The 19381-nt window shown below is 40.9% G+C and overlaps 2 long non-coding RNA genes across 2 annotated transcripts; both read left to right on the forward strand.

Annotated features, from left to right (window-relative positions):
* Positions 1-7160: 7160 nt before the first annotated feature.
* Positions 7161-9646, forward strand: LOC133706664 (uncharacterized). The gene is made up of 3 exons (XR_009844660.1): positions 7161-7825; positions 8531-8603; positions 9353-9646. It is a non-coding gene; the product is annotated as an uncharacterized LOC133706664 (long non-coding RNA).
* A 4639-nt stretch (positions 9647-14285) lies between these two features.
* LOC133707095 (uncharacterized) lies at positions 14286-16739 on the forward strand. Its single transcript, XR_009844919.1, has 3 exons — positions 14286-15024; positions 15730-15802; positions 16513-16739. It is a non-coding gene; the product is annotated as an uncharacterized LOC133707095 (long non-coding RNA).
* Positions 16740-19381: the final 2642 nt, after the last annotated feature.

Genomic DNA, 19381 nt, shown 5'->3' on the forward strand with positions numbered 1-19381 from the left:
ACATCTTAGAATCATCAAGTGACTACGTGTGCTTACTACACAAGGCCACACACATTATATACACTCACACTTGCTTCCACATGTTAACATGCATGAGGCATTCACGCATAACTGCCCCTTTATGATTGCTCGTTCAATTAATACTCATGCGTAAGACATTTTTAATTGTACATAAACAGGCACCACATTACTTAATTGATTCCCTCTAATGGTTTAAAGTATCGTTTCAGTCAATGTCTAGTGGCTATCAAACTCTACATCATTTCAGTTGAGTTCATTACCATCAATGATAAGGATATGCGATATTACATTCTTACATGCTCATGACCCTGCTTCTTGTGTCTATCTATTTCTAGCAAGACCATGCAAGTTTTGACTCCATATCAGTATATACTCTGTACCATCCCCTCTCGGTATCAACAAGCTCCAACTCTCGATCTCGGCCTCATCAACTTGTCACATGCATGAGCATCGAACAAGCTCGCCATCCTGGTCTTGCTACCTTGCACTCAGTGTTTGAATCGAACTGTGCCCCGACCCATCTCGGTCTCGCTGACCAGTCTTGCTTGTCGATTTCAGAACTCAAACGAGCATCTGCTTTAAGCCTCGAACTCGGTCTTGGCACCTAGAAACTCCTTTAAGACCTGAACTTGGTCTCGTAGCCTTGTCATTTGGATGCCTGCAACACTTCCCCTTACACATTTGTATCAGTCATAAAATGCCTGCAAGTGATCTCACTCTCAGTCTCCTCCTATTGATATCGCTCTCGGTATCCTTCAAGTGATCTCAGTCTCCTTCCCATTGGTAAGGCTCTCAATCTCGGCATCCAGAAACAATGAACTTCCTTTTTGGAAGCGCTGAACTCCCTTTTTGGAAGCGCTGAACTCATTCTCACCACTCCAACAAGGTCTCAATATGGCAGTCCAGGCGTCTCGGTGATATTCACCGCTAAGAAAAGAGGAGGAAACAAAACACAACTTTCTGCTACGAACACCCATGAATCTCCTCTTTGAGCCCATGGCCGTTTTTGAGTTCTCCCGTTGCGTCTACGGTCTATCTCAACTATCGCTCTCCGTATCGCAATATGAGGCTCGCCTAATACGCATTCCGAGATTAGATGTGGCGTTGATCAAAACTGGTAGCGACAATGGGTGGGTTCTGGCACCAACTCTCGGTAACTCTCTCGCTCTCGGTTACCCGACAACGCTGCTGTAAACTTGGCCGCCTACACAATCATCGAGGGGTGTTGGTATAGGGAATTCTCTTCCGAGCTAAAAAAAAAAAAAAACAAAACAAAACAAAAAAAAAAAAGAAAAAAAAAAAAAGAGAGAGAGAGCAAAGGAGAACAAGGGGTCTTGCTCTCGGCACCCAAGTAGCTACTATGGACACTCTATGAGTGCTCACAAGGTCACTCCAGTCCCAAATAGCACTCTTCCAGGCTTCAATTGCAGCAATCAGATAAGTATGCTTCCCTGTTTAGCTCTCCAGCTTGTGCGCATAAGCTAAATCACAGTTCTTACATACGAGCTCATACTCTTCTGAAGGTCAGAGCTGAGCCTCTTGCTTTAGATTTGTCTATTCCCTACTCATACACACACACGTGTTTAATTAAAACAAACGACTCCTACTTTATTGCCACATATAAGAGAGGATGATTCAATTGACATTCAACTTTGCCTATGCATAGGGCACGTATATATATTTGTTGCTCCTTTATAGATGTTTTCATGCATTCGTACATAGACATAGCTTGTGATACTGGCATTATATATGGCGCATCCCCGTGCTCATATGTGCATATCACACAAACTTGTGAGTTAATCGTTAATCATACTACTAATGCTAGTCACTGACACATATATGCATACATATAGTATACAAAGGTCTCTATAATCATTTCCCTCATGCCATTACATCTCTTTGTACTGGGAAAACTACATGCAAAATTCTCAGTAAGCTATTGAAGCACACTTGCCATGGTTCAATCTTACGTGTGATCTGCCATGCTCTAAATTGATGACACACATGAACATAATACTCTTGTTTACTTGTGCACGCTTACAGCACAAATGTAGCCAATTTAAATGTACTCTATACGGATGACCCACTACAGCACACATATATACTTAACTGATAAATTAGTCAATTATACGAGTTGGCTTTCCAATTATTTATTTCCTCCAAACACATTCATATGCAATTAAGCATCCATGTCAAACTCCAAGTAGCCTTGCTGTGAGTTTGCATTTTATCCTCCATGATTGATGATTGTACTTTTTATTACACGCATGTCACATGACTTCTTACGTCATTCAAAGCTCAATATGCCATGTTCACAAGTTGAATCAGTTCTCAGCCTTGGCTTCACATTTCAAATGACATACAAGTTTGCACTCAGCTATGCTTATAAGAATCGAGCATCTGGTTGTCAATTAATATCATGAAGTCATAACTATACTATGCTTCAATACATGGAATCTCAACTACAAAGAACAAGTTGCTAATTGCTTACTTATTTTTGAGGAGGTATACTCACTCAATCGGGCATATTCTTATATGAACAAGCTCAAGCAAGTTGTCGACGACCATTTACCGATCATATGGAGTCTTATACATGGACAACTCCAATCTCTCTACGATATCTTCACCACTTACGAACGGCTCCAGATAAGTTCTCATTTGCACCCTTTTAATTTGAGCTACTACTATACTTCACATGTTTCATTGATTGCTACAATCTAAGCATGCCTACAAAATGCGATAATTTTACTAGCATATTTACTATGCCTTAATGTTGATGCAATGTTTAAATGTCTCCATGATTATCAAGCATGACTAAAATGCGCTGCACAATGTTATTAGTATCTCCACTGCGATTACATGATAAACACAGGCCATGCTTTTATCTTGATTACATTGCTACATATATACATGCGATACTTGCTCCACATACTGCTACATGCTTAGCACCTCTATTGCTCATATCTACATGAAATCCCACTAGCAAGAATAGTCCTCGCTCTAGCCACAATAAATGTTCTCGATACTAGGGGGACTTGTACACCAAACTCACCAAGCCTGAATGTCATACACCCATCCTGGTAAATGTTCTTGATACTGGGGGACTTGCACACCCTACTCGCCATGCCTGAATGACGACACTCACCATGCTCCAATGACATCATGCTCCGGTGGAGTACACTCGCCATGCTCCAACAGTGTCCATTGACGTACTCGCCATGCTTCAGCAGTACCTTATCTATGATTCAACAACATATTATCTATGCTTCAGCAACATCTTATTTGTGCCTCGTCTATTACCTATGCTTCAGCGGCCTATACTCGCTACACTTCAGCAGCATATTATCCATGCTTCAGCGATATATCACCCATATTTCTGCAATATATTATCTACACATCAGCAGTATATTATCTACAGATCAGCAATATCTTCTCTATGTTTTAGTAGTATCTCCTCTATGCTTCAGCTGTATCTCATCTATGCCTCCACGTTGTATTCTCCACACTTCAATGACATACTCCCAATGATTCAATGGCATACCCCTAATGCTTCAACGATACACTTGCAATGCTGCAACGATACACTCGAAATGCTTCGACGATACACTCAAAATGCTTCGACGATACACTCCCAATGCTTCAATGACACATTTCCAATGCTTCAATGATACACTCGCCATGCAATGGCATACTCCCAATGCTTCCCAATACTTCAACGATACACTCGCAATGTTGTAATGACAAGCTCCCAATGCTTCAACGATGTAGTCGTCATGCTGTAATGACACACACAATGCTCGCCACACTTCAGCGATATCTTATCTTTGCTTCAGCAGTATATTATCCAGGCCTTGGCAGTCTCTTCTCCATGCTTCAATAATATCTCATCTATGCTCCAGCAGTATCTCACCTATGCTTCAGCAGTAACTCCCCTATGCTTCAGCTGTATATTATCTATCTTTTAGCAGTAATTATCTCTGCTTCAGCGTCATCTATGCATCAGAGATATATCCTTCATGCTTCATCGACATGTTCTCCACGCTTCAACGGTATCTTCTCTAGACCTTAGTGATATATTATCCATGCTTCAGCGATACACTATCCATACTTCAGCGATGTCATATACATGCTCCACGATATGTTATTCCTGCTTCAGCGGCATCTCACCCATGTCTCAGGCGACCTACATCCGCTATATCTCAACACGGCATACTCACTATGTTTCGAATGACACACTCACTGTAGAATCGCTGTAAATCTGTATGTAATTAGGATTTTATTTAATTAGGATATCCTGTAATTATGGAAAGTTTGTTTCCTATTAGAGTTAGACTACTCCTTTGTACTTATATATATACCCTCATTGTGGGATGAATAGAATTATCGAATTAACCCTGAATTGAAGTATTCTTTTCTACTTGGTATTAGAGCAGGTTCAATCCTTTGAACTTGCGTTGCATCCTTTGAATCCTGAATCCCGAAGAACACCACAAACAGCTGCGTACCACCACCGTTGAAATCAAACCATCTTGAATTTCAAACCACCATCACCCTACCTTTTTTCAGAAAAAGAAAAAAAAAACAACTTTTTTTCCAAAACATTCATATCCATCTTGAAACCCTAGAAAATCTAATCCTGCGAAAATCCTGAATTCCTCAATGGTGCAATCAGAGAAACAGGGTATGGGGCATTCGGTAACTACCGAATTTTCTATTATGGCTCAACGCAAACAGGGTCCTCCTCCAGGCTTCTCAGGACCTTCTCCACTCCGTCCTCTAGGTAAACCAAATCCATATGCAAACAAAAGGTTCATTATCTGTGGGGAATTAGGTCATAGCAAAGAGCGGTGCTATGAAGTGATTGGTTACCCTGATTGGTGGGACTTCACCAAGAAACCGCGAAAGAATCTGGGCAAGGCCGCTGTTGCTACTACAGAGGAAGTTTACCTAGACAATGCCTCCGCTAATGTAGCGCAGTCAGGTATGAAGGGTAAGGTTACTTTTAATAGTACATGGATAATTGATGTGTTTCAGGACATTCTGACTCGTCGGATTGTTGGTTATGGTGTTAGAAGGTGGAAATTATACTATCTGGATCTGACAGAGACTGGAAAGAAACAGAAGCATCTTTTGGGACAAGCTAATCAGATCAATGGGGTAGAGAATGCGAAGGAAGCTGTATGGTTATGGCATCGCTGTTTAGGTCATCTATCCTTTAGTTATCTTAAGAAGCTGCAACCTCATTTGTTTTCAATTGTTAGTGATTTGGATTTCCACTGTGACATTTGTGAATTGGCCAAGAGTGACCGTATTTCATATTCACCAAGTCTTAATAAAAGTCATGTTCCTTTTATGAAGATTCACTCTGATGTCTGGGGTCCTGCGAAAATTCCTTCTTTCTAGAGCTCGGTATTTTGTAACGTTTATTGATGATTGCACTCGCATGACATGGGTGTCATTACTGAAGAATAAGAGTGATGTATTTGGAATGTTTACAGAATTTCACAAAATGGTGGCAACTCAGTATCAACAATCCATAAGAGTGTTTCAGTCTGACAATGGTGGAGAGTTTGTGAATGGCCCTATGATTGAGTTTTGCCGGTCACCTGGAATTCGTCATCAAACCTCCAATTCTTATACTCCTCAACAGAATGGTTTAACAGAACGGAATAACATGCAATTGATGGAAGTTGTTCGTGCTTCCTTGTTTGGCATGAATGTACCTCGGTCCTATTGGGGAGAAGCAGTGAAATCAGCAGCATATCTTATCAACCGTACTCCTTCACGGGTGATTGAGTTTCAGAATCCTCATCAGAAGCTTCATACACTTTTGACCATCCCTTCTATGCCTAATTTGGAGCCCCGAGTGTTTGGGTGCACAGCTTATGTTCATATTCCCAAGCCTCAACGCAGCATGCTTGATCCCCGTGCCCGTAAGTGTATATTTGTTGGTTATGCTGACTTCCAGAAGGGTTATCGATGTTATGATCCTCTTACTGGCCCTATACATGTCTCTCTTGATGTTCCTTTTCGTGAATCCGAGCCTTATTACTCAGGGGGAGCTTCTCAGTCTTCCCTTCAGGGGGAGAGAGGTTGTGAAGGGAATCCTCGTTCTATTATTGATTTTGAAGCCTTTGAAGACTTGGAAAATTTGGAGGAACGATTTGAAGGTAGAAATTCTGAAACAGAAAATGCAGTTGCCGAACAGAGCATGGTGAATTCCGAAACAGAAAATGCAACTGCCGAACAGAGTGTTGTGAATTCCGAAACAGAAAATACAACTGCCGAACAGAGCGTTGTGAATTCTGAGACAGAAAATGCAACTGCCGAACAGAGCGTTGTGAGTTCCGAGACAGAAGAGACGACTTTTCTGGATAGTTTGAATCAAATTCAAGACGTATCTGAAGCTCACACACAAGATATTCCCCCTTCTGCATCACCAACTGAAGATCCCGGTCAGAATGATCCACCTCAGGTACCCCTAAACTTTAATGAGTCTTCTGGGTTAGAAAGTGTCGAACCTAGGAAATCACAAAGGGTTACCAAGGGAATTCCTAAGAAACAATATGAACCAGATATCAAAGCCAAAGCTAAATACCCTATAGCTAATTTTATGTCTAACCATAGGATTTCTGGGTCACATGCACTTGTTGTTGATCAATTATCTACTATATCTATTCCTAGTAACGTGCAGGATGCATTGATGGATCAAAAATGGACAAAGGCGATGAATGAAGAATTGGAAGCTCTTCAAAAGAAGGCAACATGGGAGCTAATACCTATGCAAGTTGGAAAGAAGACTGTAGGATGTCGTTGGGCATTTACTGTGAAGCTTAATGCAGATGGAACGATTAATAGCTATAAGGCTGTAATACCCCGAAAAAAATCCAAATTAAATTCCGTTGTTTTTTTAGAAATGATTTCACGATAGTGGGAGCGAGTACGAGGCTTGGAGAAGTGGTGGAATTAGTTTGAACGATTTTATTTCGAAATCGTACGTATTTAGGAGCGTCTCAAAAATTGACTTTTTATACGTATGGAATTTCGGAAAACTTCCTTCATGAAAGTTGTAGAGCGCGTCGATACGAGTTCGTGGACATATGGAACGCAATATTCGGAGTTCGTATGAATAAGTTACGAATATTTGAAAATTGGGATTTTCTATAAATATGAAAAAAAATCCGAATATTGCAAATGAGGACAGAATTTCTGGAACTCCAGAAATTTCTCCCCATTTCTCTCCCGAGCCCAGCCGCGACCCCCTCCCTTCGTCACCTTCGTTCTTCCTCATCCGGCCACCGATTGATGTGAAACAAAGTGGGGTTTTCTGGTCTCGACCCCCTTTACGAGTTTGTAGAAGAAATCGAAGTGAAATACGAGCTGTATGAGGCTCTACAAGGTCGAGAAGAGAGCCTCGTCGGAGACGAAATCGCTCTTCCCCACTTTTTCTGGGCTCTACTTTGTCTGGTCATATCTTCCTCTACAGGCCTCCGATCGACCTGATTCCAAAAGCAATTTTTCTCACCGTGAAGTTTTCTACAACTTTCCAGAAGACATCGACTTGAGATAACCATCGTGGTGGCCGCTAGAAGACCGAGAAGCCGCACAGCCCGAGCTGGAAATCGTCTTCCTTCGCCACCTTGGTTCTCCCAGCTCCGGCCACTATAGCTCGAGTTCTTTGAGGTCTTTTCTAGCCCAGAGGAAGTAGAAGCTATCCCCAAGAAGGCTTGCAGCGATTTGATCCGGGGTGATCGAATTTTGAAGATTGGGAAACTAGGGTTCTTCGGGTTTCAAAACTTGCGAGGTAAAATTCTACTTTTTGGCTCATAATCTGACTTTGGTGTAGTTATGAAAGTTTCAATTCGAGTTAAGATGAAGAACTTTCATGTTGGGAGTTTTGTCTAATTTTGACTTTGGATGGGTGGCGGTGCCGCCACTGTGATGGTGGTTTCCGGCGACCTCCGGCCACCCCAAGGACAGTTTCTGTCCATTTTTGTGTTCTACGTGTCGATACGATCGTTTGCATATATAATTCATAATTTTTGGATATCGTATGATGAAGTTATGAATTTTTAAGTTTCGATCGATTTCGATCGTTAGATTTGTGATATGTGAAGTTAGGACCGTCAGATGGACTTGTAGTTTTGATACGATGATCGTATGACTGTCCCGATGACTTTGTGTGGTCATGGGCGAAGATCCGACCGTTGGATCTTCGTATAATTGTGAAATAGTGATTCGGAAGGCGATTCGTGAGAATCTAACCGTCGGATTTTCGTATAATTTTGTGAAGATGTTAGTAAGGACGATTCAAGAAGATCTGACCGTTGGATCTTCATTATAATTTTGGAGGATGATCCTAAGGGCGATCCGTGAGGATCTGACCGTTGGATCATCATTAAATTAAGATTCGACCGTCGGATCATCATATAATTAGAATCCGACCGTTGGATTTCAGTATATGTGTGGTTTATGAGTAATTTACTAAGTCAAGATAGTATCTGATTAGGTGATTGACGAATCGAGTTGGTGGACGATTCAGATGGATATGTGGCTTTTAGAAGACGCAGCTGGAATTGGAGGTGAGTAAACCTCACGTGGTTCATATTACGAACCCAATATATTTAATTGCTTTATTTTGCAATCATATGAACTATTGTTGGTGTATTAGACATTCCTGTGTGAATGTCTGTATATATATTATTACGTGAAATAATATGTATTGTTGGAGTTGTGTTGAGTTTATTGTTGAGAAACAATATATTGTGAGGGGTATTGAGTTTATTGTTGAGAAACAATATATTGTGAGGGGTATTGAGTTTATTGTTGTGAAACAATATATTGTGAGGGGTATTGAGTTTATTGTTGAGAAACAATATATTGTGAGGGGTATTGAGTTTATTGTTGTGAAACAATATATTGAGAGAGATGTTGAGTTTTATTGTTGAGGAACAATAAATTGTTGTGATCTGTGGAGATCAATAGGTCACGGGGTGACCATGGCATACTATCAGCGAACCACGCTCTCGCGCCGGGTAGGTGGAACTGAATAGTATTAAATCGTGAACCACGCTCTCGCGCCGGGTAGGTGGAAACGATCAGTTAGAGCTCTAGTCTGTCTGCCAAATATTGAGTGACATTATGGGGGAAATTGAGAGTAACTCATAAGTGTCTATATATATATATATGAGAGTGAGAAAGTAACGTGGGTTTGTGGTGGTCTTGTAATTTAATAAATCAACAGTTCTTTCTTGTTTACTCATACTAGCTGTCAAAAGCTTACCGGGTTTTGTGTTGTTGCAACTCCCGGTACACTATTCAAATTGTGTAGCGGGTAATCCTACAGGACAGGAGAACCAGGACGGTGATCGTGCGGTTAAAGCAATTGTTAGAGTTTTACAGCAATTGTAAGTTGCGAGGTGTGTTATGCTCATTTGAGCTTTACAATATTACTTGTGAGAGTGAATTGTAATAATGAACTCGAAGTTTCGAGATTTGGATTTTGTAATTGTAATTATTCATGTTTCGGATTTGAATTTATTATTCAAAATTCGGGGCGTGACAGTTTGGTATCAGAGCGTAAGGTACATATTTGGTGATAATCAGTACCTCCCGAGTGATGGCCCGTCTGCAGCGGATCCCCATCATATACTCTTCGGTACTGGTATAATCATTGGGTATGTCTTAGTATGGGGTCTAGACAACGTGTAAGTCCGTAGGACGGTAGAGTTGTCTACTAAGTTCGTATTAGAATAAGTTTAGTTTCCGCGAGTTGTGATCTTCGAGGAATAGGAACCTCTGGATTTAACTCTGATGAGTCGGTGAGGTAGAGGTCGAGTCTGATGTAGGGACAGGATCTTTCTATGGAGACAGTTGAGGATGAGGTGGAGGCATTAGAGGTTGAGTTGCCTAGTCTACCTGTAGTTGATGTGATGGATGTTATTCTTGGGTTGAAATGGTGAAAGAGATTGAGACCCTAGGAATAGTTGAAAAGAGAATTGATCTCACCAACTCAAGATGATAGGAGTGTGAGAAATTATGAGACAGAATTCTCAAGACTATATTGGTGTACGAGTGTAGTGATGTAATTTGGGAGATACTTATGTTACCTTTAATAAGGGTAGTATGTTAAGTGATCATGGCATAGGTTGACTTTGTAAGTGAAGTGGTGGAGTTTGTGTAGCTTCTTTGAGTTATAACCTTTGAGGAATGGGAACCTTTGGATTAAACTCTGGTGGAGTTATTGAGGATGGTTTCCACGAAAAACAGTATCCTTATGTGCATTGTAGTCGTTGGTTGTTGGGGTCATGGTGTTTGACCAATGCTTGTATCTAAAGTCGTTACGAGTATTTGACTAGTAGTTGTGATACTTTCCATTAGTTGGATATGCAGATGTTTTGAGTTGAAGAATACTTAGCAGTTATTGGTTGCTTAGTGATGGAATTGTGTTATAATGGAGCATTCATTCATGCACAGTTGTTTGGTGTTTAGGATAGCTACTATATATTAGCTAAATGTCGGGGTGTGGTTTGAGGTCTGCGGATGGTATTGGAAATTATTGTGGAGTGCTGCTTCACTGACTATTGTTGAGTAGTAATGCATAATTTGTTGTTACTATGATGGATTTTGTGTATGGTTGACTTATGGAAAGATTGATATGACCTCGTGATAGGATTGACTGTGAAGAGACATTGTGTTGATGTATGAGCTTAGGTAATAACGTTGTTTTCAACTCTAGGAGTGCTAGTGTTGTATAACTAATTTATGAGGCCAGATACTGTTATGAGGACAGATTATGGATTATGACGTGGTTAGTGTGAAGTGCTATAATCACAGAATTTTGACCCACTAGATGTTGACTTACCACCAAATGAGCAGTGAGGTGATTCGTGGGTGAGATACTGAGTGTTGTACCATTATCGATTAGTGGATGCTAAGATGGTACATATTGCTTGTTGAAGCAATTGATAGATGGAATGATCGAGATTTTTTTTAGAGTTGTAAGTGTAACTCTAAAGATGTGGGTTTTTCCTAGCTAACTCAGGAAGTGTTTAGCTTTATTAATCCCTAATTCTAGCGACGAAATTATTGTGTTTGGTTTGACTCAAAGGATACTAGCTTGACCTCTGTGTGACTTAATTGATTGCTAGGTTTTGAGTGATTGTTTTTATTGCATCATTATGAAAGATGTGTGCAGTAGAGTTGTTTATGGTTTTGAAAATAGTATTGGGTGACCAAGGTTCGATCCTTGGTGTTGTTGTTGGTTAAACAAAAAGAAAAGAAAACATGCACACCATCTTATTGATTTTACATTACAAAAAAAAAAAAAAAAAAAAAAAAAAGGAAAACGAGGACTAAGCTATACTAAGCCTAGTCAGCAGCTCCGGATGGATTGAGGCTGAGCTCAAGAGAAACGTTTGAGCCACTGTGGTAACCGCCTGAGCCACCAGAATAGTAACCAAAAGCGCTACCTTCCTCGGAAGTAGCCTTCAGGTTACCAAAGACGTCCTCGCCGTGCACGGGGAACAGAGGAAGAGTTTGAACCTCCTGGTGATCTCCTCCTCGTTGTTGCAGGGATGTTTGTCCTCCTGTTGTGCCAAAAGAGTTGTACTGGTATTAGTGTTGAAGTGTGAGGAAGATTATGAAACAAAATTTAAATCAAGAAATCCTTCATTACCAGTAGAATAGGTGGAACCAAAGTTGAGATCAATGGATCTACCATCATCAGTAGAACTAGTGGACCCAAAATTGATGTCAATGGATCCACCAGCCGGCCCAAAATTGATGTCGATGGATCCACCAGCACCAGTAGAACCAGTGGACCCAAAATTGAGATCGATGGATCCACCAGTACTAAGAGAACTAGTTCCCATGGGCACTGGAGCAGCCTGATTACACCTATTCATCTGCTTCTCTCGAGCCCTGACGTTCTGGAACCAAAAGTAAATGTTCTTACCCTCAACATGTCCATACTGGTTCAGCTGGAGGCAGATCTCGTGAATGTGCTCTGTAGATGGGCACTTAAATCCCTTGACGTAGTAAAGATCCTTGAGGATTCTTATTTGTTCTGGAGTAGGAATCCATCTGGTACGGCTTCGCCAGAAATCCATGTTGGCACTACTTCCAGCTGCTTGGGTGTTTCCTCCCTCCTCTGTTGGTTGCTGTTGTTGTGGTTCCATTTGTTGCGGGGTTTGGAGCTCCATTAGTTGCAGAGTTCGTGGCTCTTGGGTCATTAGGTGAGAGGATGTGAATATCGAGGAATACATGGTTTAGTGTTTGAGGGAGATTTTGTTAGAAGGATTGGAGTTGTTGAACTGGTGATTGGAGATCTGAGATTCTCAGAGGAAAGATGAAATCGAATCTTCAAATGGGAGAGAAGATCAGAAGAGAAGGATTGAAATTGATGAAGAAAGGATTTGAGTTTCGAGAGGAAGGCTGCAGAGTTTGAGAGAGAATGGCTGGGGAAAATTTCTTTTCTTTGGTGTGAACAGTTTTTCTCCAGGATGCACCTATTTATAGAACGAGGTGAGCAGATCTCCACCGTTGGATGGACGATCTCTGAGATTCAATCTACGCGTTGGATTAAAGTCATCCGAAAACCCGGAAAAGTTGTTGGCGCGTGGAGAGCGTGTAAGGGGACAGGCCGAACCTCGAGACGCTGTGGCAGACAGCTTTAGCCGAAAGTGATTTGCTTTCCGTAAATCACGGAAGAGACGTGTCGTGGCACGTGGAGTGTACCGACAGTTTGTTGTTATTCTATCGCTTATGATAGAATAAATAAAAGAAGTTGCATGGATAGTAACGAGAGCAGCTGGTGCTCTAGTGGTTGAAGAGCAAGGCTCTTGTACAAGAGGTCAGAAGTTCGAACCTTGCCTCTCGTTTATTTTTATTATGTTCGCTTATGACATAATAAGTATAACATTTGTACACATTATATTAAGCACAGCTTGTGCTCCAGTGGTTGGGGAAAAAAGGTTTCGTGCGGCAGGTTGAGGTTTCGAACCTTGCCTTCCCCGTTATTTTATTTATGTCGCTTATGACATAATAAATATAACACGTGAGCATATATTAATGAAGGCAGCTCTTGCTTCAGTGGTTGGGAGCAAAACCTTCGTGTTCGAGGTCGGGAGTTCGAACCTTACCTCTTACAAATATTTTTGGATCTCGTATATGCTTGATATACGGACGTATATACGGTCTGTACGGTATGCATACGTATATACAGTTGTACGGTATGCATACGTATATACGGTCTGTACGGTATGCATACGTATATACGGTATGTACAATTTCATACCGTAGCCGAGCTGGAAGTTGGTGGGCCGATTGGTAGGCCCAAATAGTAAGCTCAAATAGTAAGCCCAAATAGTAAGCCCAATTGTTCGGCCCGATTTGTAGGCCCAATTGTTCGGCCCGAATGGTAGGCCCAAATAGTAAGCCCAAATGTTAAGCCCAATCGTTCGGCCCGAATAGTAGGCCCAAATGTTAAACCCAAATTGGTTTGGGCCGGTTCAAAATTTGGATGGTTCGGTTTCTTCGGCCCAAATGGCCAGCCCTAATGCTTAGCCCAAGGATTGAGCAAGCCCAAGTCATCATCGCTGGGTGACATATTTTATTGGCGTGCTTTTGGGGATGAATTGTTTTGAGTGATGCATCTCTATTGTTGTGTAGAATAGTGCATGCTTAAGTTTTACTATAGAGATTTACCGTGATGCTAATTGAGTAGCGAAATGCTTTGTGGGAATGTTTACTGTGCTTGTATGCCAGTACAGAGTGATGATCTAAGTGAAGATCTATGTGATGATCTATGTGAGGATCTATGAGATGATCCATGTGACGATTTTGTGTATGTGATGTGGAGTGTTGTTGAGCAGTTGTTTTGTGAATTTACATTGTGATGAAAGGATTTAGTGGCCATAGGAATGTATTTTTATACAAGGGGCTGTGGCTTTGTAGATTTCTACAGATTTGGAAAAGATGGAGATTCTATGGTTAGGTCAACCTTAATCGAGAGGAATTGACTTACGCTCAAATTTCGGGACGAAATTTCTTTAAGGAGGGTAGAATGTAATACCCCGAAAAAAATCCAAATTAAATTCCGTTGTTTTTTTAGAAATGATTTCACGATAGTGGGAGCGAGTACGAGGCTTGGAGAAGTGGTGGAATTAGTTTGAACGATTTTATTTCGAAATCGTACGTATTTAGGAGCGTCTCAAAAATTGACTTTTTATACGTATGGAATTTCGGAAAACTTCCTTCATGAAAGTTGTAGAGCGCGTCGATACGAGTTCGTGGACATATGGAACGCAATATTCGGAGTTCGTATGAATAAGTTACGAATATTTGAAAATTGGGATTTTCTATAAATATGAAAAAAAATCCGAATATTGCAAATGAGGACAGAATTTCTGGAACTCCAGAAATTTCTCCCCATTTCTCTCCCGAGCCCAGCCGCGACCCCCTCCCTTCGTCACCTTCGTTCTTCCTCATCCGGCCACCGATTGATGTGAAACAAAGTGGGGTTTTCTGGTCTCGACCCCCTTTACGAGTTTGTAGAAGAAATCGAAGTGAAATACGAGCTGTATGAGGCTCTACAAGGTCGAGAAGAGAGCCTCGTCGGAGACGAAATCGCTCTTCCCCACTTTTTCTGGGCTCTACTTTGTCTGGTCATATCTTCCTCTACAGGCCTCCGATCGACCTGATTCCAAAAGCAATTTTTCTCACCGTGAAGTTTTCTACAACTTTCCAGAAGACATCGACTTGAGATAACCATCGTGGTGGCCGCTAGAAGACCGAGAAGCCGCACAGCCCGAGCTGGAAATCGTCTTCCTTCGCCACCTTGGTTCTCCCAGCTCCGGCCACTATAGCTCGAGTTCTTTGAGGTCTTTTCTAGTCCAGAGGAAGTAGAAGCTATCCCCAAGAAGGCTTGCAGCGATTTGATCCGGGGTGATCGAATTTTGAAGATTGGGAAACTAGGGTTCTTCGGGTTTCAAAACTTGCGAGGTAAAATTCTACTTTTTGGCTCATAATCTGACTTTGGTGTAGTTATGAAAGTTTCAATTCGAGTTAAGATGAAGAACTTTCATGTTGGGAGTTTTGTCTAATTTTGACTTTGGATGGGTGGCGGTGCCGCCACTGTGATGGTGGTTTCCGGCGACCTCCGGCCACCCCAAGGACAGTTTCTGTCCATTTTTGTGTTCTACGTGTCGATACGATCGTTTGCATATATAATTCATAATTTTTGGATATCGTATGATGAAGTTATGAATTTTTAAGTTTCGATCGATTTCGATCGTTAGATTTGTGATATGTGAAGTTAGGACCGTCAGATGGACTTGTAGTTTTGATACGATGATCGTATGACTGTCCCGATGACTTTGTGTGGTCATGGGCGAAGATCCGACCGTTGGATCTTCGTATAATTGTGAAATAGTGATTCGGAAGGCGATTCGTGAGAATCTAACCGTCGGATTTTCGTATAATTTTGTGAAGATGTTAGTAAGGACGATTCAAGAAGATCTGACCGTTGGATCTTCATTATAATTTTGGAGGATGATCCTAAGGGCGATCCGTGAGGATCTGACCGTTGGATCATCATTAAATTAAGATTCGACCGTCGGATCATCATATAATTAGAATCCGACCGTTGGATTTCAGTATATGTGTGGTTTATGAGTAATTTACTAAGTCAAGATAGTATCTGATTAGGTGATTGACGAATCGAGTTGGTGGACGATTCAGATGGATATGTGGCTTTTAGAAGACGCAGCTGGAATTGGAGGTGAGTAAACCTCACGTGGTTCATATTACGAACCCAATATATTTAATTGCTTTATTTTGCAATCATATGAACTATTGTTGGTGTATTAGACATTCCTGTGTGAATGTCTGTATATATATTATTACGTGAAATAATATGTATTGTTGGAGTTGTGTTGAGTTTATTGTTGAGAAACAATATATTGTGAGGGGTATTGAGTTTATTGTTGAGAAACAATATATTGTGAGGGGTATTGAGTTTATTGTTGAGAAACAATATATTGTGAGGGGTATTGAGTTTATTGTTGTGAAACAATATATTGAGAGAGATGTTGAGTTTTATTGTTGAGGAACAATAAATTGTTGTGATCTGTGGAGATCAATAGGTCACGGGGTGACCATGGCATACTATCAGCGAACCACGCTCTCGCGCCGGGTAGGTGGAACTGAATAGTATTAAATCGTGAACCACGCTCTCGCGCCGGGTAGGTGGAAACGATCAGTTAGAGCTCTAGTCTGTCTGCCAAATATTGAGTGACATTATGGGGGAAATTGAGAGTAACTCATAAGTGTCTATATATATATATATGAGAGTGAGAAAGTAACGTGGGTTTGTGGTGGTCTTGTAATTTAATAAATCAACAGTTCTTTCTTGTTTACTCATACTAGCTGTCAAAAGCTTACCGGGTTTTGTGTTGTTGCAACTCCCGGTACACTATTCAAATTGTGTAGCGGGTAATCCTACAGGACAGGAGAACCAGGACGGTGATCGTGCGGTTAAAGCAATTGTTAGAGTTTTACAGCAATTGTAAGTTGCGAGGTGTGTTATGCTCATTTGAGCTTTACAATATTACTTGTGAGAGTGAATTGTAATAATGAACTCGAAGTTTCGAGATTTGGATTTTGTAATTGTAATTATTCATGTTTCGGATTTGAATTTATTATTCAAAATTCGGGGCGTGACAAAGGCGAGGTTGGTTGCCAAATGATATACACAACGCTATGGGATTGATTATGAGGAGACTTTTGCACCTGTGGCAAAGATTAATACTGTCCGAATTCTAATCTCACTTGCAGCAAACAAAGATTGGCCCTTGCACCAGTTTGATGTGAAGAATGCGTTTCTTAATGGGAATTTGGAGGAAGAAGTGTACATGGATGTGCCCCCAGGTGTTAAGAATTACCCAAGTGACGTTGGCAAGGTGTGTAAATTGAAGAAGTTTTTGTATGGCCTGAAGCAGTCTCCAAGAGCTTGGTTTGGAAGATCTTCAGCCGCTCGTCCTTTTCATTACATATATGGATGGCTAGCAGAGTACTGTGACACCCATTTTCATTCTCCACTTTCAAACGACTTAAGACCTCGTATGCTTCATTTCTCAGGAGAATTTTCAGCTAAGCACTTTGATGATTCACATGCTCTTTCTTTATTCAACACTTATGGCAATGTGAAGATGAATTTTTGGTGAGCAGAGTGATTATCAATCATGATGGCATCTCCCATTTAGACTTCATATATCTCCTCAGCCTTTGATCTGGGTACATTTCTCTAAAGCAAGATAATCAATGAGTCATTCAACCGTACAACCCCCACCTATTTATTCGATAGTTTGGTTATGTCCAAGACATTCCTGGCAACCTTAAGAATGACATTTGCACCGGCATATTTTCGCATTGGGATTGTTACACCAAAATAACATAAAGTACGTGGTAACGTTGCCGATCCAAAGGCTCTCACAGAGTACATAGTTACCTGAGACTATGTTGATTAGTGGTCTAAAGCGTACCGCTCTACACCAATGAAGATCACCAAAGCGGCGCCTACTAATAGATCACTGCACAAGTCTCTGAAAGCAAAAGAAAACAAGAACGTCAACCTCGCAGTACCGCCTCGTCACTAAAATGTGGGTTCTTGTGAAGTTGAATGTAGCACCGACATCCCCGTGCCTCTTGATAGAACACCGTTTCCTAGTAGCGACTACCAAACTCATCCACTCGACAATCTAGAAGATGATGGAGACTCCTTAGATTCTCACGTCACTTCGACTCTTGAGTTGAAAAGACCGGCCATCAAGGCAAGAAGGCATAGTGGAAGCAGCAGTAGCAATAATAGTGAAGTACACTTTAAGCGTTAGTAGATTGACACCGGCTTTAGCCCTATTTATTGTGATCCCAATGCTAAGTTTACTCTCAACAGTGACTTTGTTGGTGACATCCCAAACCAATGATGCAACATAATGAGGTAAACTCTTTTTTTTTTGGCAAAATTTTGTTGATGATGTCATATTTTTTTTGGCATCAGAATTTTCTTTTTTTGACGTCAAATTCCTTTTTTTTTTTTTTTTTTTGGCATTTGATTCTTGACGTTAGGTTTTCCTGGCGATTTTTTTTTTTTTCACAACTTGAAGAATTTCTTTTCCTATCTTTCCAAGATGCAGGGATTGGTGGTCATTCACTTTGGGGAGATGATGACACTTCCTTGAATCCTATACGTATTCCTTCAGCAGCAGAACTCATAGCTTACTCTTTACCTAAGAAGGGAGCACACAATGCGAAGAATGACTAGCAGCAAGTTGACCCTAAAGGTACAATTCTTAACCCTTTTTTAATTTCATCATACTTTGAACCTTTTGAGCTAATGAAACACATGTGCAGGTCCACTTACCGTGACGAATCCTCCTAAGCCTTCGAACACTATAGCCTTTTCTGAGGCCTCTCTTGGTGGAGATGCTGCGATAGACGCTGGTCAAAGACTTCATAATATTCCCCAACAGGCTGCTACTGCAATTTGTGAACAAATTGAAGACATGATAGTGAAGCACTCCTCAAAGACCATTCTTTCCAAGGGAGACTTGACAAGCTGATAGTTGAACTTAGCCTCTATGGGATCGATCCTCAATCGATAAAGAGCAAAGTCGAGGGATTGATGACTAGTGCTAACCAATACAACTCCGCACGGCTTGCTTGTTCATGGAAGGCTACTTCAGGCACATGTAATCGTCGCTTGGCTAACACAAAATCGAAAATTGTGAAGGTCGCTTCAATTCGCTAAGCCGATTCTGATCACCTCCAATCTGCCCTCAGGTCCTTGGCGAAATTAAAGGAGGAATAACAAAAATTAGAGCAGACAGTGACTTCATTAGATGAGAGACTTATATTGCATGACAACAAGCTTTTTGACTTAGAGAAAGAGAATACTCAAATCAAAGAGACTCCTAGGTTAATCACTGCAGAGCTTGAGACTATGAAATCATTGCAAGTTATTTTTGAGGATCATCGCAGTAGCTGCAAGGGTCTAACTTTGGTATGAAGAGTTGTTCACCATCTGTAGTTTATAATTTTTTGTCTTCTCTTTCATTGCTTGTAATAAGTCAACTTTGTCAGTCAGAACTTATTAAGGAAATATATTAGTTTTTATTTATTTATTTTATGAATGTAAATGAACCCTTTATTTTTATTTTTTATTAGGGTTTAGGGATTAGGGAAATATAATCAATCAATGTGTACCTCCAATCTTCGACATTAATAACGTAAACGGAGACAACATTGGAGTCTGCATGCAAAAGCTCAGAGATTGTCAACACGACCCATCATTGGCATATTG

This window comes from Rosa rugosa, chromosome 4 (genome assembly GCF_958449725.1).
Source record: "Rosa rugosa chromosome 4, drRosRugo1.1, whole genome shotgun sequence".
NCBI classification, from domain to species: Eukaryota; Viridiplantae; Streptophyta; class Magnoliopsida; order Rosales; family Rosaceae; genus Rosa; species Rosa rugosa.